Raw genomic sequence first — 13393 nt, 5'->3', positions numbered from 1 at the left:
TTATTCCTGTAATGATTTTTGCTTGCACTTTGGGGAGATGTCACTAGATGATTGGTGCTTTCCCTGGGTACATAGCCAGGCAAGTCAATTATTTCTTTAGGTGACGATGGCTGAGAAGTCAGAGCCTGCATAACTCAGCCAATTGCTTTTTCTAAAAGTAAATGCTTTATTAAAACATTAAGTGGAGCATTAATCAAATCGTCTTTTTAAAAATGTTTACAAGGAAGAGACTTATTCAGAGTAAGAATTAAAGCAATTTTAGATCTGTACAAAAATAAGTGTTATTTCGTTACTGTTTCACATATTCAATTGTTTATATATGCTTCAAATAATCTCGATGTCGAGGTATAAGCCTACCTCAGAACATCTGTTAAGGCCATAGATCTTCTCTTTCAAAATTCTGCTTCAGAGAATTTGAATAGCAGGGCATAGATGTTTGCCCTTTTTTCTTGCAACTGGCTAGACCCTTTAATTTGTTCAACCACAGTATTTAAGTTTTATCTGGATTTCAGATGCTTCCAGTCTTCTCAACCAATATAAAGACCCAACTTCTCTTAACTCTATCTTATAGCTCCCTGCTTCAAAATAAAAAGCAGTAACAGAGTATAGGAAGTATGCATCTGGCATCTATCCCTAACAGAAGAGGACTACATCATCATCATTAGTCATTTTTTACTGAAAATCTACACATTTTTCTGTGTTTGCTCTTTCTTAAGGCATGCTTAAAGTAACATTGAATCATACCATTAAGATTTTCCCCAACACTCCCTTTCATTCACTTGCTCTTTTGTGCTTCTTTACCATTTCAGTGTTGTTCTAAATAATAGTAATAACAATAACATTTACCATTTGTTAATAGCCTTCCACATACCAGGCACCTTCAATCACTTTATAAGCCTGGTCTCCTTTAATCTTCATGGTGATCTGGACATACAGTAGTCCCCCCTTATCTTTGGTTTTGCTTTTTGCGGTTTCAGTTACTCCTGGTCAACCACAGTCCAAAAGTATTAAATAGAAAGTTCCAGAAATAAACAATTTATAAGTTTTAAATTGCATGCTGTTCTGAGTAGCGTGATAAAATCTCACTCCATCCCACTCTGTCGCACCCGGGAGGTGAGTCATCCCTTTGTCTAGCATATCCTTGTTGTATATGCTACCCGACGGTTAGTCACTTAGTAGCCGTCTCAGTTATCAGATCGACTGTCATGGTATTGCAGTGCTTGTTTAGAAGTAACCCTTATTTTACTTAATAAAGGCCCCAAAGCACAAGAGTAGTGATGCTGGCAATTCCGATATCACAAAGAGAAGCTGTAAAGTGCCTCCTTTAGTTGAAAAGGTGAAAGTTCTTGACTTAATAAGGAAAGAAAAAAAGTTGTATACTGGGGATGCTAAGACCTATGGTAACTTTTATTACAGTATATTGTTATAATTGTTCTATTTTATTATTAGTTAATGTCTTACTGTGCTTAATTTATAAATTAAACTTTATCATAGGTATGTACGTACTATATGAAAAAACATAGTATATATAGGGTTTGGTACTATCCACAGTTTCAGGCGTCTGCTGAGGGTCTTGGAATGCTTCTCTGATGGATAAAGGAAAACTACTATATAGGCATTTTATCCATATTTTAATAACTTGTCCAGGATCACACAGACTGTGCATGAAAGGACCAGGATTCCGTCTCAGAAATATATTACGTGTTTTTTTTTCTGCTTTACCATATAGCCATATTAAAATATTTGAAGGCCTAAGAATGCAGAGTTTAATTTTTAATTTTTCGTAAGCTGACCACTCCCTTGAGGATAATCTGTGGTTTTACTTTTTTAGACCCTCTGTTTTCCTGACAGAATGGCTTTTTTTTTTTTTTAGTAAGATTAGCCCTGAGCTAACATCTGCTGCCAATCCTCTTTTTGCTGAGGAAGACTGGCCCTGAGCTAATGTCCGTGCCCGTCTTCCTCTATTTTATGTGGGACGCCTGCCACAGCATGGCTTAACAAGCAGTGCATAGGTCCACACCAGGGACCTGAACTGGTGAACCCCAGCCCACAGAAGCCAAACGTGCGAACTTTAACTGCTGCACCACCAGGCCGGCCCCCGATAGAACTTTTAAAAGAATTAAATTTCTTTTATATAAAAGAACCTTTTAAATGGAATAAAACTTAGCAACTTTTTTTTGAATAGTAATCTCTTTAAAGAAAAGCAGTCTGACATAACAACTTAGAGCATGGGCTTAGAGTCTGACAGATCTGGATTCAAATCTAGGCTCTGCCACTTTCTACTTGAATGACCTTAGGCAAGTGGCATCACCTCCCTGTGTAACAGTTTCCTCATTTGTATAATGTCATTAATGCTGTGACATAAAATGACAAAAAGGTTCTTTGTACATTCCCTGGCACATAAACTTTCTTTTACTTATAACCTCATAGTTGGATAGTTAATGAAACTCTGCCTATCCAGGTCTTCTATGCATTTCATTTCAAGTAAAATATTACAGAACCCACAATTATCACAGGGTAGTTGAGGAAGAAATAGCTCTAGTGCTGGCTGAGGGAAGACTGGAGATCAGCTATCAACCACACCGTAATCTATGCATTAAAAACCCATGTACTGCTATTTATATTACAGCTAACCTCCTCCAGCTTGACCTGAGACAGTATGGTAGAGAGTGTTTGCAGAGAACCCTTAGGGGCATCACCTTGCCCCACTTTCTCTTAATTGGTTGAGATTTGGGAAACCAAGGCAGCCTTGGGAAGTGTAGTCCTTGAAGATTAATGCCTTAGTCCATTTGGGCTGCTATAACCAAAATACCATAAACTGGGTAGGTTAAACAACAAACATTTATTTCTCATAGTTCTGGAGACGGGGAACCCAAAGATCAAAGTGCTGGCAGAATCCATGTCTGGTGAAGGCCTGCTTCCTAATTCATAGATGGCTGTCTACTCACTCTGTCCTCATATGGCAGAAGGGGCAAGAGAGCTCTCTGGGGTCTCTTTTGTAACGGCACTAATCTCATTCATGAGGGCTCCATACTCATGACCTAATCACCTCCTAAAAGCCCCATCTCCAAATACCATCGCAATGGGGGTTAAGTTTCAACATTTGAATTCAGCTGGGATACAAATATTCAGTCCATGGTAGTTATCCTCCAAGATTTTGATGCAGCTCTATTACCAAGCTGTATTACTGTTAGATCAGGACTTTGAAAAATAAAATCTTCGGCCATTTGGCAACTTTCTAGCTATGAAACTATAGGCAAGCAAGTAATTCTCTTTAGATTCTGACCCTGGGACTATATAACACAAATATCTGCTGCTTCTTTCTGTTACACCAGGTATCTTCAAGCTGAGGTCCTATTCCTGGAGGATAGTCTAGTTCCAAGCTATCTAGGAGAATGAGTACAAATTCAGGAAATCCTAGAGGAAGCTAAGAAGTTGAAATCAGCTCTGTTTTGGAGCCACTTGGCAATACCATATTAAGGGTTGAAGTGGTCAGTAGGTGGCTATACCAGGATGCTGTAGCTCAGTTCTATTTCAAAAACTCTCCAGGCTAACCTCACTCCTTTGAGTAATATTGTAACCATATTGGTCACTAAAGTGCCATTCACTTTTCATATTATCTCTACATCAGTCCTTCTATTTATCATGAGTGCTGTGATGATTAAGGATTAATAATTGATGATCATCTTTAAAAAGATATTAGAGGATTTTGGAAGACAAGTGCTATAAATAAAGAATTTTTGTTGGAATTATTATTATGTTTTTATTGAGGTTACATTGGTTTATAACATTATGTAAATTTCAGGTGTATATCATTATCTTTAGATTTCTGGGTAGATTACATTATGTTCACCACCCAAAGACTAATTACCATCCATCACCATACGCATGTGTTCAGTCACCCCTTTGCCCTTACCCTTTCTCTCTGGTAACCAACAATCTAATCTCTGTATCTATGTTTGCTGTTGTTGTCATTGTTTTTATCTTCTATTTATGAATGAGATCACATAGTACTTGACTTTCCCCATCTGCCTTATTTCACTTAGCATAATACCCTCAAGTTCAATCCATGTCATTGCAAATGGCAAAATTTCATCTTTTTTATGGCTGAGGAGTATCCCATTGTGTAAATATACCACACTTTCTTTATCCATTCGTCCCTTGATGGGCACTTAGGTTTTTCCAAGTCTTGGCTATTGTGAATCACGCCACAATGAACATAAGGGTGCATATATCTTTACACATTCATGTTTTCATGTTCTTTGGATAAATACCCAGCAGTAGAATAGCTGGATCTCATGGTAGTTCTATTCTTCATTTTTAGAGTAATCTCCATACTGTTTTCCAAAGCGGCTGCACCAGTTTGCATTCCAACCAGCTCTGTATGAGAGTTCCCTTTTCCCCACATCCTCTCCAACACTTATTATTTCTTGTGTTGCTAATTATAGCCATTCTGACAGGCATGAGGCAATATCTCATTGTAGTTTTCATTTGCATTTCCTTAATAATTCCTCATATTGAACATCTTTTCTTGTGCCTGTTGGCCATTTGTATCTCTTTGGATACATGTCTGTTCAGATCTTTTCCCATTTTTTAATTGGTTGTTGGTTTTTTTGTTGTTGAGATGTATGAGTTCTTTATATATTTTGGATATTAACCCCTTATCACATATGTGGTTTGCAAATATCTTCTCCCAATTGTTAGATTGTCTTTTCATTTGTTGATGGTTTCCTTTGCTGTGAAAAAGTTTTTTCGTTTGGTGTAGTACCATTTGCCCTTTTTTCCTATTGTTTCTCTTGCCTGGTCAGACATGGTATTTGAAAATATTCTGTTGAGATCAATGTTGAGGAGAGTACTGCTTATGTTTTCTTCTAGAAATTTTATGACTTCACGTCTTACATTCAAGTGTTTAATCCATTTTGAGTTCATTTTTGTGTATGGTGTAAGATAATGGTCCACTTTCATTCTTTTGCATGTGTCTGTCCAGTTTTCCCAACACCTTTTATTGAAGAGGCTGTCTTTTCTCCATTGTATGTTCTTGGCTCCCTTGTGGAAAATTAGCTGTCCATAGATGTGTGGGTTTATTTCTGGGCTCTTGACTCTATTTTATTGACCTGTGTAGCTGTTTTTGTGCCAGTACCATGCTGTTTTGGTTACTACAACTTTGTAGTATATTTTGAAATCGGGAGTGTGATACCTCCAGCTTTGTTCTTTTTTCTCAGGATTCCTTTGGCTATTTGGGGTCTTTTGTTACTCCATATAAATCTTAGGATTCTTTGTTCTATTTCTGTGAAAAGTGTTGTTGGAACTTTGATAGGGATTGCATTGAATCTATAGATTGCTTTAGGAAGTATGGACATTTTAACTATGTTAATTCTTCCAATCCAAGAGCGCAGAATATCTTTCCATTTGGTTGTATTTTCTTCAATTTGTTTCAACAGTGTTTTATAGCTTCACTGTACAGGTCTTTCCCCTCATTGGTTAAATTTATTCCTAGATATTTTATTCTTTTTGTTGCAATTGTAAATGGGATTGTATTCTTAATTTCTCTTTCTGATACTCTTTTGTTAGTGTATGGAAACACAACTGATTTTTGTGTGTTGATTTTATATCCTGCAACTTTACTGTATTAATTTATTATTTCTAATAGTTCTTTGGTGGATTCCTTAGGGTTTCTATATATAACATCATGTCTTCTGCAAATAGTGACAGTTTCACTTCTTCCTTTCCATTTTGGATCCCTTTTATTTCTTTTTCTTGCTTGATTGCTCTAGCTAGGACTTCCAATACTATGTTAAATGAGTGGTGAAAGTGGGCATCCTTGTCTGGTTTCTGTTTTTAGAGGGATAGATTTAAGTTTTTCTCCATTAAGTATGATATTAGCTGTGGGTTTGTCATATATGGCCTTTATTATGTTGAGGTATTTTCTTTTTATACCCATTTAATTCAGAGATTTTATCACAAATGGATGCTGTATCTTGTCGAATGCTTTCTCTGCATCTCTTGAGATGATCATGTGATTTTTATTCTTCATTTTGTTAATGTGGTGTATCACATTAATTGATTTGCAGATGTTGAACTATGCCTGCATCCAGGAATAAATCCCACTTGATCATGGTGGATTATCTTTTTACCGTATTGTTGTATTTGATTTGCTAGTATTTTGTTGAGGACTTTTGCATCTATGTTCATCAGTGATACTCACTTGTAATTTTCGTTTTTTCGTGTTGTCTTTGTCTGGTTTTGGTATCAGGGTAATATTGGGTTCATTGAATGAGTTAGGAAGTTTCCCTTCCTCTTCAATTTTTTGGAAGAATTTGTGTTTGGATAGGTATTAAGTCTTCTTTGAATGTTTGGTAGAACTCACCAGGGAAGCCCTCTGGTCCTGGACTTTTACTTTTGGAGAGGTTTTTGCTTACTGTTTTGATCTCCTTACTGATGTTTGGTCTATTCAAACTCTCTATTTCTTCTTGATTCAGTTTTGGAAGGTTGTATGATTCTAAGAATTCATCCGTTTTTTCTAGATTTTCCAATTTGTCAGCATATAGCTTTTTCTAGTATTCTCTTATAATCTTTTGTGTTTCTGAGGCATCCATTGTAATTTCTCCTCTTTCATTTCTGATTTTATTTCATTGATCCTTCTTTCTTCTTTTCTTGGTGAGTCTGGCTAAACATTTGTCAATTTTGTTTATCTTTCCAAAGCATCAAGTCTTAGTTTCATTGAGCTTGTCTATATTTTTTAGTCTCTATTTCATTTATTTCTGCTCTGATTTTTATTATTTCCTTCTTTACACTGATTTTAGGACTTGTTTGTTCTTTATCCAGTTCCTTTAGGTGCACTGTTAGATTGTTTATTTGAGATTTCTCTTGTTTGTTGAGGTAGGCCTGTTTTGCTATAAACTTCCCTCTTAGAAATGCTTTTTCTGTATCCCATAAATTTTGGCATGTCATATTTTCATTTTTATTTGTCTCCAGGTATTTTTTGATTACTCCTTTGTTGACCTGATAGTTGTTCAGTAGCATTTGGTTTAATCTCCACGAATTTGTGGCTTTTCCAATTTTCTTCTTGTAGCTGATTTCTAGTTTCATACCATTGTGGTCAGAAAAGATGTTTGGTGTTATATTGGTCTTCTTAAATTTATTGAGAATTGTTTTGTCACATAATATCCGATCTATCCTGGAGAATGTTCCATGTGCATTTGAAGAGAATGTGTATTCTCAGTTTTTAGATTGAATGTTCTGTATATATCTTCCATGTCCATCTGGTCTAATGTGTCATTAAAGGGCACTGTTTCCTTATTGATCTTCTGTTTGGATGATCTATCCATTGATGTAAGTGGAGTGTTAAAGTCCCCTACTATTTTTGTTACTGTCTATTTCTCCTTTTATGTCTGTTAATGATTCCTTTATATGTTTAGGTGCTTCTATGTTAAGTTCATAGATATTTACAATGGTTATATCCTTTTGTTGGATTGTTGCCTTTATTATTATGTAGTGCCCTTCTTTGTCTCTTATTTACAGTTTTTGTTTTAAAGTTTATTATGTCTCATATAAGTATTGCTACCCCAGCCTTCTTTTCATTGCCATGTGCATGGAGTATTTTTTTCCATCCCATCACTTTCAGTTTGTGAGTGTCTTTAGGTGTGAAGTGTGTCTCTTGTATGTAGCATATATAGGGGTCTTGTTTTTTTAATCCAATCAGCCACCCTATGTCTCCTGATTGGAGCATTTACTCCACATTTAAAGTAGCTATTAATACGTATGTACTTATTTCCACTTTGTTACTTTTTTTCTGGGTATTTTAGTAGTTTTTCTCTGTTCCTTTCTTCTTCTCTTGATCTTTTCCCTTGTGCTTTGATGCCTTTCTTTAGTATTATTTTTGGGTTTCTTTCTCTTAAGTTTTTGTGTATTTATTATACATTTCTGGTTTGTGATTACCATGAGGTTTATATATAATAACCTATGTAAATAGCAATGTATATTAAGTTGATAGTCTCTTAAGTTTGACTTCTGACTAAAAGCCCTACACTTTTACTCCTTTTCTCCTTCATTTTCTGGTATCATATTTATCATTGTTCATATCATATTTAATCTCTTTTTTTGTGTGTGTATCCCTTTACCTCTTATCATGGAAATACATAATTTTACTGCTTTTGTCTTTTGACCTTCTTACTATCTTTATAGTTGGTTGAGCCACTAACTTTACTGTATATTTGCCTTTAGCAGTGATTTTTTTCTTTGATAATTGTCTTATTCCTTTTTGTGAACTTTTCTTTTCCACTTAAAGAAGTCCCTTTAACATTTCTTGTAAAGCTGGTTTAGTGCTGATAAACTTCTGTAGATTTTGTTTGTCTGGAAAACTCTTTATCTCTCCTTTTGTTTTGAATGATAACCTTGCTGAGTAGAGTGTTCTTGGCTGTAGATTTTTTTCCTTTCAGCACTTTGAATATATCATGCCACTCCATTAAAGTTCATTAGGTTTCTGCTGAGATGTCAGCTGATCACCTTATGAGGTTTCCTTTGTATGTAATTTGTTGCCTTTCTCTTGCAGCTCTTAAGATTGTCTCTTTATCTTTAGTTCTTGACACTTTAATTATATTGTTCATTGGTGTGGGCCTTTTTGGACTCCTCCTTGTTGGTGCTCTTGTGCTTTCTGTACCTGGATGTCTGTTTCCTTCCTAAGGCTAGGGATGTTTCCAGCTGTTATTTCTTCAAATAGGTTTTCTGCCCCCTTTGTCTCTCTCTTTTCCTTCTGGGACACCTATAGTATGAATGTTAGTATGCTTAATGTTGTCCCAGAGGTTCCTTAGACTGTCCTCATTTGTCTTGATTCTTCTTTCTTTTTTCTCTTCAGCTTAGATGATTTCCTCTGCTCTTTCATCCAGATAACTGATTCACTCTTCAGCAGCATCTTCTCCGCTGTTGATTCACTATAGTGAAATTTTCATTTCCATTTTTTTTGAGGAAGATTAGCCCTGAGCTAACTACTGCCAGTCCTCCTCTTTTTGCAGAGGAATCTGGGCCCTGAGCTAACATCCGTGCCCATCTTCCTCTACTTTATATGTGGGACGCCTACCACAGCATGGTGTGCCAAGCAGTGCCATGTCCACACCCGGGATCTGAGCCAGCGAACCCCGGGCCGCTGAGAAGTGGAAGGTGTGCACTTAACCGCTGTGCCACCAGGCTGGCCCCATCATTTCCATTATTGTATTCTTCAGTTCTGATTGGTTCTTTTTTATATTTTCCAAATCTTTGTTGAAGTTCTCACTGTGTTCATCTATTCTTCTTCCACCATCACTAAGCATCCTTATCACTATTAGTTTGCAGTCTTTATCAGGTAAATTGTTTATCTCTGTTTCATTTAGTTCTTTTTCTAAGAATTTGTCCTGTTCCCTTATTTGGAACATATTCTACCATCTCCTCATTTTGCCTACTTCTCTGTGTTTATATTTATGTAGTAGGTAAATCAACTACATCTCTCCATCTTGGAGAGGTGGCCTTATGTAAGAGATGCCGTATGTGGCCCAGCAGTGTGCTTCCCTCTCGTCACCAGTTCCAAATGTTCCAGATGTGTCCACTGTGTGGGCTACATGTGCAGTTCTGTTGTGACAGGGTTGCTCTTGCAGGGATAGGCTTGTCTGGCTCCTGGGCTGACTTGTTGTAAGTCTCAGGTGTGCAGCTGCTACAGTCACTTTAGTCACTTTGTTGGCAGGGAAAGCCCCAGCACAGCTAGCTGCAAGGTCTAATACCACATACCTGTTCCTCTTTTGCTGTTAAGTGAGTCAGGCCCCCAGTGTGGCTGGTTGCTAGGCTCTGGGGCTCATAATTGGTTTATGCCTCTGGTCTGTGAGGCTCTTGTCTACTCCCTCAGGAGTGTAGCTGGTTGGGGCTGGCCTCAGGCATGGCAGCACACAATCATTTCAGGGGTTGGACGGTGGGGCAGATCCCCTATGTGGCTGTTTGAAATGGCTAGTGGCACAAGTTTGCTATAGCTGATAAGTTCCACCACCTATGGGACCACACACCCTGCAAACGCAGTCCTACCCTGTGCACATGCCCCACCCCACTGAGGCAGACCTATTTGCCCCACTGTAGAGGTCCCACATGCCCCACTGATACAGGCCTGCCCTTTGCACACACCTTGCCCCACTGAGTTGGACCCACTTTCCCTACTGCACAGGTCCCAGATATCCCTTCTACACAGGCCCACAAGTTCCCCAAGGGCTTGCTGGTGGGAGCAGTCAGTCCCTAGTGTAGGCTGCCTGCTTTGGTTGGGCTGAATTAAATCAATGCTTTAGTGGGCGAGGCAAATCCCTGTGCTAATAGGCCAGAGGAGGAAATCCAATGGCACCTGCTAGCATCTGTATCAGCACACCTGTCCTAGGTCACAACAGTGGCTGCCCCCAGTGTCTCAGTCCCTGAGGAGTTGAGCCAAGCCACTTCTTGCCTCTCTGAGGTGTGCCCGGAGCCTATCAAATGAGTCTCCCTTACCAAAGGAGTATGCGTTTTTCTTTCTGGTGATTTTGTGTTGGTTCCTGGAATGGGTGAATCCGTGCATGGGGCCTTTAAGAGCAGGCTTTTCTTTCTCTTATGTTCAATAGCTTTTCTGGGGTTATTCCCCATTAGTTTTAATAGCTAGGAAAGCCAGACATTATGGCACTCATCTCAGTTGTCCTGAATTCAAAGGCTGCCTATTGTGGTCAGCTCTCTTGCTCAGATCCCCAGCTCCTCCAGGAAAAGCTTTGTATCTTAAGATTTCTCCCGGCAATGAAGTGGTGCAGCTAGAATGTGTTTTTTTCCTCAGCACAAAGGTATTTCTGCCTCTTTCTCCTCTGTCAGTGTTGTCCCTTATTGTGGGGAATCTTTTTTATCCTGTTTCTAGTTCTCTCTCGGAGGTAATTGTTCCACAGGTAGTTGTAAATTTGTTTTGTCCATGGGAGGATGTGAGTACGGAGTCCTCCTATGCTGCTGTCTTCCCAGTAGTAACTCTCATGGAGGTTTTGATTTGCACTTCACTAATAGCTAACGATGTTAACCTTCCTTTCATGTGCTTAGTGGTGATTTAAATATATTATTTGGAGAAATGTCTGTTCAGATAATTTGTCCATTTTTAAAATTGGTTGTTTTTTTCTTTTTTTTTAGTTATAAGTGTTCAGTTCTTTATATTCTCCATGCTAGACCTTATGAAATACATGACTTACAAATATTTTCTCCCAATCCAGATGTTGTCTTTTCACTTTCTTAAGGGTATTTTTTATACACAAACATTTTTAATTTTGATGAAGTTCAATTTATCTATTTTTTCTATTGTTACTTGTGCTTTTGGTGTTATATCTAAGAAATTATTACCTAAGCCAAAGTAATGAAGATTGACTCTTATGTTTTCTCCTAAGAATTTTATATTTGTGTCTCTTACACATAGGCCTTTCATCTGTTTTGAGATAGTTTTTGTGTATGGTGTAAGTAGGAGTTCACCTTGACTCTTTTGCATATGGATATCCAGTTGTCCCAGCACCATTTGTTGAAAAGACTATACATGCCCCGTTTAATGATCTTATCCTTCTCAAAATCAATTGATCATATGTAAGAGTTTTTTTCTGGACTCTCAGTTCTAGTCCATTGATATATATGTCTATCCTTATGCTAATATCACACTGTTTTGATTACTGTAGCTTTCTGGTAAGTTTTGAAGTCAGGAAGTGTGAGTTTAACTGTGTTGAATAGAAGTGGTAAGACCACATACCTTTCTCTACTTCTTGATCTTAGGTGAAAAATATTCGGTCTCTCACAATTAAATATGATGTTACCTGTGGGTTTTTGTGGATGCTCCATATCGGGATGAGAAAGTTCCCTTTTATTCCTGGTTTGTTGAGTGCTTTTATCATGAAAGGGTGTTGGAGTTTTGTCACATGATATTTCTGCATCTAATGAGATATTCATGTGCATTTTCCCCTTTATTCTATCAATATGAAGTATTACATTTATTGGTTTTCTTTTTATTTTCATTTTGGGTATATATTTATTTTGTATATGTCGTTTTAGTTTTATTAGGATATAGTTGACATAGAGCACTATATAAGTTTAAGGTGTTCAGCATAATGATTTTGCTTACATGTATTGTGAAATTATTACCACAGTATGTTTAGTTAACATCTATCATCTCATATAGATACCCTCTCCAAAAATAAAAATGAAAAAACAGGGGTTTTTACTTGTGATGAGAACTCTTGGGATTACTCTCTTAACAACTTTCAAATATACCATACAGCAGTGTTAACTATTCTCATCATGTTGTACATTACATCCCTAGCACTTATTTATTTTGCAACTGGAGGTTTCTACCTTTTGACCACCTGCATCTAATTCTCCTCCCCCCCCCCCCCTGCCTCTGGTAAACACAAATGTGATCTCTTTTTCCATGAGGTGGTATTTTTGATCTCACGTATAAGTGAGATGATACAATGTTTGTCTTTCTCTGTTTGATTTATTTCACATAGCATAATGCCCTTAAGATCCATCAATGTTGTCACCAATGGCAGAACTTTCTTCTTTTTTATGGCTAAATAATGTTCCACTATATATATATATATATATATACACCACATCTTCTTCATCTATTCATCTGTTGATGGACACTCAGGTTGTTTCTATGTCTTGGATATTGTAAATAATGGTACTTTGAACATACAGGTGCAGATATCTCCTCGACAAAGTGTTTTCATTTCCTTTGGATATATTCTCAGAAGTGAAACTGCTCGATCATATAGTAGTTCTATTTTTAATTTTTTTGGAAACCTCCATACCGTTTTGCACAGTAGCTGTACCAATTTACAATTCCATCAGTAGTGCACAAGGTTTCCTTTTTATCCAGATCCTTGCCAGCATTTGTTATCTCTTGCATTTTTGATGATAGTCGTTCTAACAGGTGTGAGGTGGTATTTCATTTTGGTTTTGATATGCATTTCCCTTATGATTAGTAATGTTGAGCACCTTTTCATGTACCTCTTCACTATTTTTATATCTTCTTTGGAAAAATGTCTATTGAGATCCTTTTCTATGATTTTTTAACTAGATTATTAGTTTTTTGCTGTCAAGTTGTATGAGTTTTGTTTATATATTTTGGATATTAACACCTTATCAAATACATGGTTTGCAAATATATTTTCCCATTCCATAAATTTTCTTTAAATTTTGTTTCTTTCTTTTCCTTTGCAGAAACTTTTTAGTTTGATATAGTACCACTTGTATATTTTTTATTTTGTTGCTTACTTTAGGTATCATATAGAAAAAATCATTGCCAAGGCCCATGTCAAGGAGCTTTTTCCCTATATTTTCTTCTAGGAGTTTTATGGTTCCTGGTCTTACATTTAAGTCTTTAATCTATTTTGAGTTA

At 37.0% G+C, this 13393-nt stretch overlaps 1 protein-coding gene across 2 annotated transcripts in view; it reads left to right on the top strand.

The window, feature by feature from the left end:
• Positions 1-13393, top strand: part of HDX (highly divergent homeobox) — a 143971-nt gene that overhangs the window by 31389 nt on the left and 99189 nt on the right. The window lies entirely within an intron of this gene.

The sequence above is a fragment of the Equus asinus genome, chromosome X (genome assembly GCF_041296235.1).
Source record: "Equus asinus isolate D_3611 breed Donkey chromosome X, EquAss-T2T_v2, whole genome shotgun sequence".
NCBI lineage: Eukaryota > Metazoa > Chordata > Mammalia > Perissodactyla > Equidae > Equus > Equus asinus.
Note: the sequence above shows the minus strand (reverse complement) of the source record. Positions and strands in the feature narration are given on the sequence as shown.